Below are 13,902 nucleotides of genomic sequence, written 5' to 3'. Positions count from 1 at the left end.
AGAAAGGAAGAGTAAAGGTGGGGCCAGTTACAAGACATCATGGGAGAGATACTGACAGTACTTCTCAAATTGCTGGATGTGGGCTAAAAAAAGAATCAATAATGGCTTTGAAGTTTTGATCGAGGATGACACAGAACAGTGATATATTAGGAATGCCAAAAAGGAGTCCATTTCAGGAGAAAGATGACAAATTTATTTGGGGATATGTTAAATGTGGGGTACCAGTTGGATATCCAGGTGAAACCACCTAAGAAGAAGATGGAAATAGAACTCTGGTTCACAGGAGAATCTAAGGCAAGGATGCAGATTTGAAGTTCATCACCAGAGAAATGACTGTTGAAGCCAAAGTCCCAGTGCAATTCCTTAAAGAGATCATGCTCTCAGGTAACACGCATTAGACTGTCAGGTACAAAATGATCTGGAGAAGATACACATTCACGTTCTTGACCTATTTGCCTATACTATTTCCAATCATCCAAACTACCAATCTTACTGCTTACTCTCCCATTTTTCATCCTTATCTTCCAGACTTGATATTTAGGTACCTTTTTCCTAACTACAACATTGGGTCAACATCTCATTCTCCCTTCCTCTAGCCATCTCAGATATGTTCCCTTTGAGTTCAGCTCAGTTCCCAAATCCCCCAGGGTGTACCCCGTAGTTTTGTCCTAGCTTCTGGAGTTGAAATATATAGCAAGAAGGAATGCACGAAAAGTGGGAGGGACAACAAAGGCAGAAGAACATGTTAATAAATACATTTACATAGCAAAAAACAGAGGATAATTCAGCAAAGAAATAAGAGACAAGGCGGTCAGAGAGGTTGGACAACTGAGCCTGAAGTGTCATATACATATGTCAAAGGAAGAGTTGTCAAAAAGGAGAGTGTGATCAACATCCTCACTTACTGCAAAAAGGTCAAAGAGGATGAGAGCTTAGAAAAGATTGCTAGATGTGAACGGGGAGAAGTTATTGGTGACTCCTTGAAAGTGGAGTTCCAATAAAGTGGTAAGAGTAGAAGCCAGACAACAAAAGGCCAAGACGTAGATGCAACAAACAGAGTTAATCTTTTAAGAACACTGGCCAGAATAGGGAAGCAAAGAGATAAAATGATATGGCAGACTGAGGAGCAGCAAGGTAGAGAAAAAGATTGGTTATTTTAGTGTAGGGAAACAAATTTTGTTTATAAGCTGAGGAAAAGACATAAGGAGAGAGAAAGAGACTAGGTGTAACGAAAAGGAACATAAATGATGAGACACAATCCCAGAAAAACTAGAATGGGTGGGACCAAGCAGAAACATACAATATACACATACTTGTATATTGTACAGCATATACAAAGCATATATGCTTTATACAAGCATATAAAGAAAATACTTCATGAATCAGAGAGTAAGGACAAGTGAAGAGAGAAACATTTGTTGGGGTACAGGACACTTAATGTTGAAAGGGTTCCTCACCCTAGTAAATCAGAGATGAAATGGTTATTTCCTTCTCAAACTGAATTTTGAGTAAAATTCTGAACTTAAACTAAATTATGAGAAATACCAAGTCCCCTTCCAAAATGAAAAAAAGAATACAATTCAAAACCCAAGTTATTAAAAATAAACAATCAAACAAAACCTCAGGTGATCATTTCAGTGATACCTGGGAGTGGAAATCAAAGGCCTTAGCACCCCAAGTGAATAAATGACTTGGTTGGTATTGAATTTTTAAATTATGTAAACCTAAGTATACTCATTTTATATCTATTAAAAGACCAATCTTATGGCTGATTCACCTAATAAATGGTTGATTCACCTAAGAACTGAAGTTATGTCCTTTTAAATCTAGATGAAGAATACAGTAGTCATTTCCTAAATAATTTAAGCTAAAATAGGATCAGAAATGTTCATGGCCTCTTGTGGAAAATATCCCACCTCCAAGGGTTTTCCTAATTGCTGGGTTCCAAAGGCAACATGCTAGTTACATAAGAATCACCTGGGCAGCTCTCTAAAAATACATATTCTCACACACCCCAAAAACTACAAAATAAAAAATTTTTAAAACACATATTCATGACTCCACCATGGAGAATCTAGGTAGGTGGGTTACACAGTTTCATCAGGTGATTCTCACACACAAATACGAATTCTAGAAGACCAACAGAACCCAAGGGTATATAGGATATTCAACCAAGTCACATCAAATGTGACAAATGTAGGGCTAACCTTATAACTGAAAACTTTACTCTCTCTTATCCCCAACTGGCCCACAGATGCAGCCAATTTGCAAGAACATGAAAGTCACTGCTGGACAGTGGGAAATCTCAACCTAGAAAGACAGGAAGCAAGTGGCCAAATTCTTCTCTACAACTCTTCAAAAAACAATGTATATATGTGGACCTGACAAGCAACATTTACATTTAAATCCATCACATCACCTGGTCCTGAGCAAGGTGCTTTCATGTAGATTGTCTAGTTCAATCCATACAAAACCAAGAGAATCTGTTAACATGTCTGAAGGTTATAGAGGCTTGATCCTACAGCAGAATGGAGTAAACCCTGCAGGCAAGAAGGCACGCTTCAGAATTCTCCACTTTTCCATGGATTGGGGAGTTACCATAGAGAAAGAAGGGTTTGGGTGTCCAGACAGCACCCCTTTTGTTCCTTCCTTTATTCTAGCCCAGTGGTTCTCAGACCATGCTGTGCATAAGAATTATTGTTCAGTTATACACACAAAACTACACATAATGTACTTCATAGGTAATTTAAAGGATTTACTAGGGTAACTTAAGTCTATGGAATTTTTTGCCTTATACACTGGCTTTTAGAACCTCACTAACCCATAAGATTTAATGTCACTGCACATCCTTGCCGGGTGAACCAACATATCATTGCTCAAGCTTTCCAGGTCCTGTGTAAGTGCAGCCTACTTGGCTTTTACAGACAAGAATTTCAAAATTCAAAAGACAAATTTGATTGGTGCCTCAGTTGTTAAAAACTAGAGGCAGGGTAAAATAGTTTAAACACATCTCACAGATATAGCTCTATTTTAAGGCTGGCATTGCTTTGAGGATATTCATTTTTTAAAAGTTTATATTGATCCATCTAAAGTCCTACTTTGACCACAGAAGACCACAGTCCAATAAATCTAAATAAAAAGACAACTTTTTACTGCTCTACTCACCAGACAATGTCAATAAAGGCAAGACACAACACCACGGATAATGTGTCTGCTTAAACATTCAAGTCCCACACCTTGAGGGAGAAATCTCAGTAACACTGAAATATCTATTTTTCACTGTGCGTCCAAGATCATGGATCCACTTGGCTAACTTCTTGTAAAGAAAATTATTGTAATCTGTACGTTGACAAATGCAGAATACTCATTGGGAAAAAAAAGGTAGTATTTTAATAAGTTTGATTTTCATTAGAAAAGGAGCACACCATTTTTTTTTCTATGAGAATAAATTTCCTTAGGATGGGAAAACATGACTCAATTTTTGAAACTATTTATTCTATACATTACTTTTCAAGATTAAATCTAGTGTGTAAAGAAAAAAAGTCAGCCTGTACAGACTGATTCTTGGACTCCTTCCAAAGAGAATGGACCATCCTCAGAAATCCTGAAAGAACTCCACTCTGCTCATTTGGTTCATGATAATCTATGCTACAGTTGTACCTGGATATGAGTTTTGCTCTAATTCATAAACACAAAAGCAAAGAATAATATGAATCTCGTGTTTACAGAGCCCAGACTAAGAAGACATTCACACAATTAGCTAGCATAGCATGGTATACAAGTTAACCAATTCCTCAAGGCTCCCTCTCAAAACTCATCAAAGCCTGAATTAATCCAATGGTGACTGGCATGCCCTTAAAATCCCTAGAAACCATTCAATACTTAAAGTTTGTCTTAAGGTTCCATGATTCATCCGGAGTCTTGTAGCAGCATGACTGCATCTCATCTGGCCTAGGGCAAACACTCTCTGAAGAGACATGACTCTTTCCCAAACCTGAATAATTTGCTGACTTAGTGAGGAAGGGTTTGCTATTTAATAAAAGCAATTGAAGAGCTGTGAATAGTGACTGATTGCTGATGAGCTAATCAAAATGTCAAGGGATAGAAATAATAAATAATAATTTAGTCTGACATCACTGTCCAAGTAAATAGCAGAATCTGCCAGATGAAATATAATCTGATTAACACTCACCTTAGAACCAAACTGTCAAGTCTTTCTCTGTCCAATGTTTCATCTGTCTCTTTTCCTATTTCACTCCAAGGGGACACAGACTTTGTTTTCATAAATAGGATAGACAGCTCATGTCGCCTACATCTCTTCCCTTCTCTCATCATTCCCCGCGTCATTATGTCTCTCCCTTGCCCTCTACATTGTCTCTTCCCTTTTTTAGGCAACTCTCCTTAATACTTTTAAAATTGTCTCTTATACTGAAATCTTGTTTTTATATTTTTCTCTCTAAAAAATGTTAGCTGCCATTATCATTAGCTACCAAGTTTTGAGTGCTAAGTACAAGGCACTAAAGGTTTTATACATAACTATTCCAATCCTTACATCATCACTATGTGAAACAGGTATTATTACTTCCATTTTACAATGAGGATAAGAAGTCTTAGGAAATTATGTAGCTTATCCCAGGTCATTATGTTTAGTAAGTAGCAGAGTTGCATTTTGAACCCATTTCTTGATTGACTTCAAAGTCTCCGTTATCTACTCATCAATACGATCTCCAAATGGTTAAATGGGAAAGCACTCTGTGAACTATATATTTCTTAAGTAATTTGAGATATTATTATTATTACTAGTAGGTCCTCTTCAGCTTACTTTTCTTTCTAGAAAAAAATAAGTTTTCCCTGACTGCTGGATTAGAAACAGCTAGCAAGGAGGCAATACCCATGGGAATTAATCCTATGTGTTATGTACGTATGTACACACACACACACACACACACACACACACACACACAATTCATTAAAAGAGGAAAGCTAAAAGGTTAGTTGGAACCTATGGAGAAAAAAATGGCTTTGCTGAGGAGAACTGTTCACCCCAACCTCAAAGGGAGTCAGAAAAAAATATTCCTAAGAGAAGTATAATAGCAAGACTTCAAACCAAAAATGCCAGAATGAGAAGCCTCTAAACTTTGTTAAAACAGAAGAGCCAAAAAAAAAACCAAAACAAAAAAAAAAAGAAGAGGCTGGCAGGGCAGAATGTAAGTAATTAATATAATTTAAAGTTATTATAATTTTAGCACAAGCTAGGTAAGATTTTAGACTCTAGAGTGAAATAAAAATCGGGAGCACAGAAAGGTAGTGTTTAAATCAGCATCTCTGGAGACAGAGTGCCTGGGTTCAAAATCCCAGTTTTTGTCCACTGGGCTAGTTATTCAATGTCTCTGTACCTCAGTTTCCTCATCTGGTAGGGCCAGAACAGTGCCCACTTCATAGAGGCATTGTGAATATTAAATGAGATAATACACTTAAAACCCTTAGAAGAGTGCTTAGCACACAATGATGTTCTCAAAAAATATAAGCTATTATTACATTTACTCTTCACTTAATATGAAGGAAATTTTAGATTTCTTTAAATGTGTTTTTTTAAAAAAATAGATGTTCAAATGAAAAAACTATTGTCACTACAGTTGGCATTATAGAATATAGCACTCTTTTTTTTTTCTTCACGGTCATGAGACACATGAAAAAATGATATTTGTATGGCAGAGTGGAGTAAACGCTAGAGGCTGCTCACCAGCGGAAGGAGAAGCCCAGGGGCTCCAATCATCCCAAACTTCACAGGGCTAAGAAGACGGCATCTTAGCACGTCTTCATTCCCAGTACCGGCCAAGGCAGACTGGTTGAGAGCTGCAAAAGCCAGGTGTGATAAGAAGCAAGTTATAATTGAGGATACGGGCAGGGGGAAGGGTAAGATGGGACAAAGTGAGAGAGTGGCATGGACATATATACACTACCAAATGTAAAATAGATAGCTAGTGGGAAGCAGCCGCATAGCACAGGGAGATCAGCTCGGTGCTTTGTGACCACCTAGAGGGGTGGGATGGGGGGGTGGGATAGGGAGGGTGGGAGGGAGGGAGAGGCAAGAGGGAAGAGATATGGGGATATATGTATATGTGTAACTGATTCACTTTGTTATAAAGCAGAAACTAACACCATTGTAAAGCAGGTATACTCCAATAAAGATGCTAAAAAAAAATAAAAATAAAAATAAAATAAAATAAAAAGAAGCAAGTTATATTGATATCTGTACTCCCTGACTCTCACAAACTCTTAGGTATTTATTCTGAGGAAATAACGCAACAAAAGCAAAAACTGCATGGGCACAAGATTCGACTTTGCATTACATATATCAAAACTGGATGAAAAATTAAATGTCTGATAAAAGAATAAGTGTTGGTTTGATAGAATAGTTCATGGAGAAGGGAGGGTTATCCACTTCTCTTTGGAGTTTTACACCTTTGCTCAAATAGCCCAACCAAGGCACGTACTGGGTTTTCACTGCCCGGAAATGGTACTATCTATATTCTATCTCAGAAACACTAGATGCATAAGGAGCACCAGTGGGACCCTTGAAAATGGGCTACATAATATATGCAGTAGTTACATGCACCATTACAATTTAATGTCCTCATCTGCAAAATGTTGGACTGTTTTGAAATTAATAAAATTAGCGAAAGGTAGAATACAAAATACTACGCAGACGGTGAAATCTAGCCTAATAGTGCAATCTAGTGGGAAAGGATTAAAAGGCAAAGCGGTTAAGAGCTACTGGGTTAGGGAAGCAAAACTGTAGGAAAAAATTCTGCTCAAAATAAAAAATATAACAATAATATACTAATGGGTGTTTACTTGAAACAGTCATTATTTTTCTTTATTATAGAAGCCACACATTTTCATTGTAATACATTCAAATAGTATAACCAGGAGGGTATAGAATATAAAAGTTCCCTTCAATGCCATCCTCCTAATGCCACTGCCGAGGGTACCCACTCTTAATAGTCCCTGCATCTTTCCATATTCTATGCATATGCAAACGTATGTTTATACACATACATATATAAACACACACATACACCATGCTTTTCTTTACATAATGTGATCACACTTTTTCCCTTAGCATATACCTTGAACGTGTTTACATGATATCACATTTTAAGACTGCATAGCTTTATGCTGTGTGGCTCAGTCATAATTTATTTATCATCACCTCAAACTCAGCCTGTCCAAACTAGGACTCCTGATCTTTCCCTTAAAGTTTGGTCCTCTTCCGGCATTCTTCATCAGGAGAATGGTATCACCATTCATTCCCATGAATACAACAGAAATCTAGAAATCATCCTTGATATTTCCTGTCACTCTCCACCCCAAATTCAATCCACAACCCACTCCGATTGCTGTTTACCCCTCAAGATGTCCCTCCTATCTTCATTTCCCCATCACCACCCTAGCCTGGGAGGTCATCATCTCTATTCTGGGTTACTAAAGTAGCCTTCGAACTACCGCTTCTATCCTGACCCCTCCAATCCTTTCATCACAATGCCGCCAAAGTGCTCTTTTTGAAATGCAAATTTGATCAAGTCCTGCTTAAACCCCTCCAAAGACTTCCCGTTGGTTTTAGGATGAAGATTACACTCTTTAAGGTAGTCTAACAGACCCGGCAAAATTTGCTCCCTGACCCCCATCTAGCCTCCTTTCATATTGTAGTTCCCCTTCCCTCCCGGCTCCAACATCACTGGACTTTTTCCAACACCTTCTATTTGCCAGGGCAACCTGCCCCAGGGCCTCTACAGAGCTCTTCCTTTGACCTCAAATATACCTTTCCTCTTCACCTCACTTAACGTTTACTCATCCTTCAGATCTGAGTACCTTCTCAGAGAAGCCTTCCTTAATCCCCATGTCTGGCCAAATCCCCTGCTTAGAAATTCTACTAGTGTTTGTAGCACTTATCATAGTTCTGAGGGCACATTTATATGTGATTAATTGATTAATCTTTGTCAACCCCGCTAATGTAAAACTTCCCTAACGGCTGGGAAAGTGTATTCCCCAGCATCTAACACAGTCTCAAAACCAGTCAATACTCAAAAAATAAATGAATAAAAAAAGTATTAGTTAGTAAGATGACCCAATTTTTTTTTCTAGTTTTTCATTATTACTATCGAGCCTACAATAAACGTCCTTATATTTTTATTTTTCATCACTTAAAGGAGTACACTTGTAAACTAAACTAGAATTTAAACAGCTAGACAAAAAATAACATACATTTCAAATTTTGATAAACACATGTAGCAACCTGTTCTGTTTCCACTTCTGCAGTACTGGCCTTTGATTAGAATCAATTCTATAACTACAAAAAAATGAAAGATGTTAAAGGTGCTACACTGATTAACTCTTTCATAGGACAGAAGAGCCACTGCCATTTTACCGCACAGTGAGAAACACCAATTTGCTAAGGAGAAAAAAAAAAAAAGAAAAACCATGGGGCTAATTTTTTCTTCTTCTGCATTCCAAGGTAAAAAAATCAACTTTACTTCTACGTCTATTGCTGAAGAAATCAGGAACTAAAATATTTCACTTTAACTGCTATAGGAAAATTAACTGTGATCTCTTCTTTCAAATTCACAGTGAACCCCAAATCTCCATAATAATCAAAGTGGTGACCAGATGAATGAGTGAAAAGCTAAAGAATGGGAAAGAATTTACACTGGAGCTGCCTAACTCCTAAACATTTTTGAAATGAGCGGCTTCATTTGTCAGAAGAGAAAAAGTCTGCCTTCCGTGTCACAACAGATGCCGTGGCGATTCCCGTGGTACAGAATGCCAAAGAGCTAGTCTAAAAAATCAGATTAGTCCAAGGCAATTAAGTAGAAAATGAGACGTGCTAAAGACGAGCACTTTTTAAGTGATAAGACACATTTAAACCACGATTGCATAAATAGTGCATAGAAATTCTTAGATGAAGACACAAAAAATAAGAATTTTACCAAAGTGACCCAAGAAGAAAACAGCACTTCAGCGTTACTAATATGTTGATTTGTGCAAGAATATAACATTACTAAGCACAGCAACTCATGTTTCGAGGCTACCTATTTATTTCCTAAGATAACTTCTTGAAGTTTTACATTTTAAACGTTGGAGGTCATTTGCTTCCCAAACCCAGGAGCAGGAGCAAGTATTGCATTCAAGGAATTGCAAGTAGCCGCCTGCAGATCAGGTGCGTGAGCGCTGACAAGCCAGACGCTCATCGTTGAGCATTTCTCTCTCGGAAATATGAGCTTAGCTCAGGAACGCCTGTGGCATCTTCAACAACTGGGAACCCAGCCATCACAAGTTGCCCGGTGTATTACTACTATCCCACAAAAGTGCACGACACTTTTACAAAAGATAGAGAAAATAAGAAGAGGAGAAACTTGTTCAACATTAAAAATACACTTCACATAGTCAGGGTTAGCTTGATCATATATCTGACCTAACAATTTGAGTGGAGGGGAAAGTTCTGGGTGTGGGGAGAAGAGGCAGGAGTAAAAGAGGCAGGAAAAAGTTGGTTTAAAAAGATGACTGAAGAATGTTCTCTTCTTTCTTCACATTTCTCATCAGAGTCTTAGTTTTCAAGGGTCAGGGGCACAAAAATCGTTGCGATGGAGTCAGATGTGTTACAGGTTATCACTTCTTAGAAGTGGGGTCCTGTGTGCATACTCTACAAATTAATTTTGAGCAATCACATTTTCAAAGTTAGAGATGATAATCAAAATAAACAATCAATAGGCAGATGGAGAGGAAAGAAAAATCTGTCCCAAGACGTGTTTGAAACACTAAGACTGGCGGTCAGAAACGAGGCTAACTTGAAAGGAAGAGAAGTTAAAAGAGCACAGGGGGCAGCAGCTATGTTTGATTGAAAGGTTTTATTTTCTGTTGAAAAGCTAAAAATTGTAACTATTAAGTATTGCAAGGACATATAAAGGGGGGGTGGGGGTGGGGCGGGGACTGCAGAAGGGAGAATGGCTGCACATTTCCCCTGAGTAAGAGGCTAAAGCAGCTGAGGTCTCAGCTGCCCAGCAGCAGTCCACTCCCCCTTAACCCAGGGCGCCCCCCCAGGCATCTGCAGCCACTCTGCCAGAGAAGCCCGTTCTCAAGCAAGCAAGCAAGAAACACCAGGAAAGGAACAACTCTAGGAAGCAAGTTAAAGCCAGGATAATTTGCAGGGGGGGATAAAACTTTACTTCTCAGATTTTCATGTTTGAAATGAAATGAGAAGGGAGGAAAGAATGTGTTAAAATGTCCTGTTGCAGCTATTTTCAAGTTGTAAGAAATCAACCTGCAACACATAGGACTATTCTTTTTAGATAGTTGATCAGAAAATATAAAATGTTTCCATCACAAGTATCTTTGCTATCCTACACTAAAATGTTATCATGGTCTTCAAATTAAATATTCATTACAAGAAAGGTAAATATTTCTGATACTTTAAAATAAGAGACCAAGTAAAGGTGTTAAGTTGATTCCCTTCCTGAGCTGCACTGTTAGAAAGGTCTCAAGTTGAAATCCATCTCTACCTTTCACCCACTGCAGCTAGATCTGCTCTCTGAAGCAGACAGAAGAGAGTTTATGTCTACTTTTAGTCTTCAAGCTAAACATTTCCAGACCCTTGGAGGATACCTCCTATGACAGGATTGCCAGACCCCTCACCATCCCCACGGACTGTTCTGGAAGTTGTCTACTTTGTCAATGTCTCTCTTTAAACGTGACAGCCAGAAATGGACACAATACTACAGATGTGGTTAATTAGAGCAGGGTACTGTTAATTTTTGTGACATATGGACACTACACTATTATCGGAATCTAAATTTGATATTTTTGTAGCCACGTTACGCCACCAGTTCATACTAACTGTCCTTTTCCTCAAAAACCGCCACCATGTAAAGTCACCTCCTTCCTTACACACCAATGAATTATGATGGATTTACTGCTATAAAATATATTTTTGAATAGCACTACAGCCTACTTAAACCTTGTTAACTCTAAATTCTGTTATCTATTTGTAACAGTTAACCTTTTTTCAAGTCAACCATGGATTTTAAAGCAAGCATCTTAGATCTTCATCACAGTTATCCATAAAAATGTTGAAAAAGAGAAGACCCAGGGCAAAGGCTTGTGATCCTTCACTAGGGACCACTCCCAGACCCAAACCCAGTAAACCCCACACCTGGTGGGTACTGGTTCAGCCTGCCACATGCTCACAAAGCAATCCTGCTAGTCTAACACAGCATCTCACACACAAGAGCATCCTAAAGCCTTGACAAATGCTTAGCTGAAAGCAAGATTCACTTATCTTTCAAAGCAAAGTGTAAAAAATCTACACACATTAAAATTATAGTCATGTAAAAATATATATGCACATGGAACAAAGACTAGAAGGGAAGGAACATCAATGGAAATGTTTCTTCTAGTGTCAGACGGTGGAGATTGTTTTTTATTCAATTCTGTCTTTACTATAGTTACATTGTTTAAAAAAACTGAATTTTGCTTAGACAGAATTTTGCTTGGAAGCAGTTCGGAAGCAGTTCATGTGGAACAACTTTAAGAGCACGGAGACTCTATCTGATTCTACCAACCTGAAAAATACGTGTTGATCTTTAGAAACACCAGCTTCTTTTTCTGAATTATGCACTGATGCTTTTGGCTTAATATTTTTAGAAATCAGGGAGATAGCAAACTGGAGAACTGGATCCTAAAGTTTAGAAAAAGCCTGGATGTCATGCATGTGTGTGTGCCCAAGTGTCTGTCTATCTGTCCATGTTTGTCCGTCTGTCTATCTGCCTACCCATGTCTATCTGTCTTTCTATCGTGCCTGTCTCTCTGTCTCTGATGGAGAGATTGGAAAGGATAGAAAGAAAAAAAAACACAATGTTAATATTTCTGTGAAGCTCTGGACTTAAACAGAGCTCCAGACCAAGAATCTCTAACGGACACATAAACCCATGTCATCTATTCACTTAGAGTCCTTTTTTATACTAAGAGTAGGAAATGAGACCAACAATAGAATTTACACTTGGGTGTTTAGAACTGACGTAATGGTGAGTTTTAAGAAAAGGGATCAGATAGAGTAAGTGTGAACAGTTAGTAAAAAAGAAAAAGCAACAAAGTAGCTGGTTATTTTGGAGAAAATGTGATCCATAAATATCGCACTTATTACAATCCCAACCAATCTGAATATCTGATTGAGAATTTTTTAACATGTCAGGGTTTCTTCAATGCTTCAACACTTTATTTGGAGCATGGTTTTTATCAGTGAAAACCAGTGCTAGAAACTGGATACGTGTTACTTTTCTCTCTCATCGGTTTTCTCACTGTCCCTTGCTAATTTTCAATGTCTGAGAGACAAGTGAAAATTCCTCTTTGCTTAGAAAAACAATTTGTCCACCATACTAGAATTTAAACTAAATATATGAGGTAAATCAACAGTTTTTGGATTTATGGCAAACTCTTATAATAAATGGATAAAATGATCAAGTACTAAGTCCAGGTGATATTTGACAGCTGAAAATTTTACTTTGCTTAGAAATAAATTTTTCCTAATATACTAAAAGGTAAGCCGAATGCATGTGGTAAATCAGCAGATTCATAGAGCCACAGCAAACTGTCATCTAAAATAGATAAAATGTCTGACTAGAAAGTCCAGTTATTATTTGACAAGTGAAAATTCAACTTTTTTTTCTTGGAATACCATTTTCCCACCACCCAAGAAATTCAGCTAAACATATAAGGCAAATCAACAGCTTCACAGATACATGGCAAATTGTCTTAAATAAGTAAAATGTCCAATTAGAAACTCTAGCTATTATTTGACAAGTGAAAATCCCACTTTGTTTTGAAATACAATTTTCCTACTACACTAGAAGTTAAAATACAGGTGGTAAATCAACAGCTTCATAGATCCACAGGAAATTCTCATAAAAATGGATTAAAATGTTCAGATACAATGCCCAGTTATTATTTGATAAAGTATATAATGCACATTAGCCCTTCTTTTTGCTTTGCGTGTAATCTTGTGCAAAACGGGTAAGAAACAAACAACAATGGGAACAAATATCTGAAAAAATCCAAAATTCACTTATGATAACAAATGTCAAGAAAGTGTTTTAAACTCCTGTCTATTAAGTTGGGGGGGTGGTTTTAAATGCAGTTTTGTTGTTTTAGGTAACATGTTATCTCAAGTATTTATCTATTAACATTGTATTTTTGTTTTAATGTTTAACATTGTTTTGTTGCTTTAGATTAAAAAGTTTTATCAAAACTACTTATCTACTGATGTTGTTTTTTCCTTAGAAAAATCTATTTCTGAGCAAAAATTATTTCATATGTAGAAGAATAAAAAACACAAGGAAATATACCAAATGATTACTATGTATATGTTAGAATAGTGAGATCAGAGGAAACTCTCTATTCTTTGGTTTTAAATATTTCCGTACTAATGTTGTTCATTTAAAATTTTAATTAGAAAAAGTAATTAATACTATTTCCTTTTAAAAAAACTCTGCAAATTTAATGTTATTTAGATAGTTAAGGCTCCTTGAAGAGAAAAAAATGGAGGAAATTAATTTGATCCCATTTTCAATTTTTAGAAATTATACATGTGCAACTCTGTGAAAAATGTATATTATTTAGGCACGTATATACGCCTAGATAAAGTAGAGCCCATAATGTTTACTGGGGTTATCACAGGATGAAGAGGTTACAGGTGATCTTGATTTTTTTTTTCCAGTTTTCTGGAGTTTTTCTTCCCTAAATTTTGTACAATGAATAGGAATTACTTTTATTATGATAAGGATAATACTAAAGCTGGGTTTTTTTTCACCCCCCTCCCCCCCCCCCCCGCCGCCAAAAAAATCCTGGCTA

General features: G+C 37.1%; 1 protein-coding gene across 5 annotated transcripts in view; it reads right to left on the bottom strand.

Moving 5' to 3' along the window:
* Positions 1–13,902, bottom strand: part of SGCE (sarcoglycan epsilon) — a 114,177-nt gene that overhangs the window by 51,000 nt on the left and 49,275 nt on the right. The gene's annotated exons all lie outside the window — the stretch shown is intronic.

This window comes from Eubalaena glacialis, chromosome 8 (genome assembly GCF_028564815.1).
Source record: "Eubalaena glacialis isolate mEubGla1 chromosome 8, mEubGla1.1.hap2.+ XY, whole genome shotgun sequence".
NCBI lineage: Eukaryota > Metazoa > Chordata > Mammalia > Artiodactyla > Balaenidae > Eubalaena > Eubalaena glacialis.
This window is presented reverse-complemented; position numbering and strand designations above follow the sequence as displayed.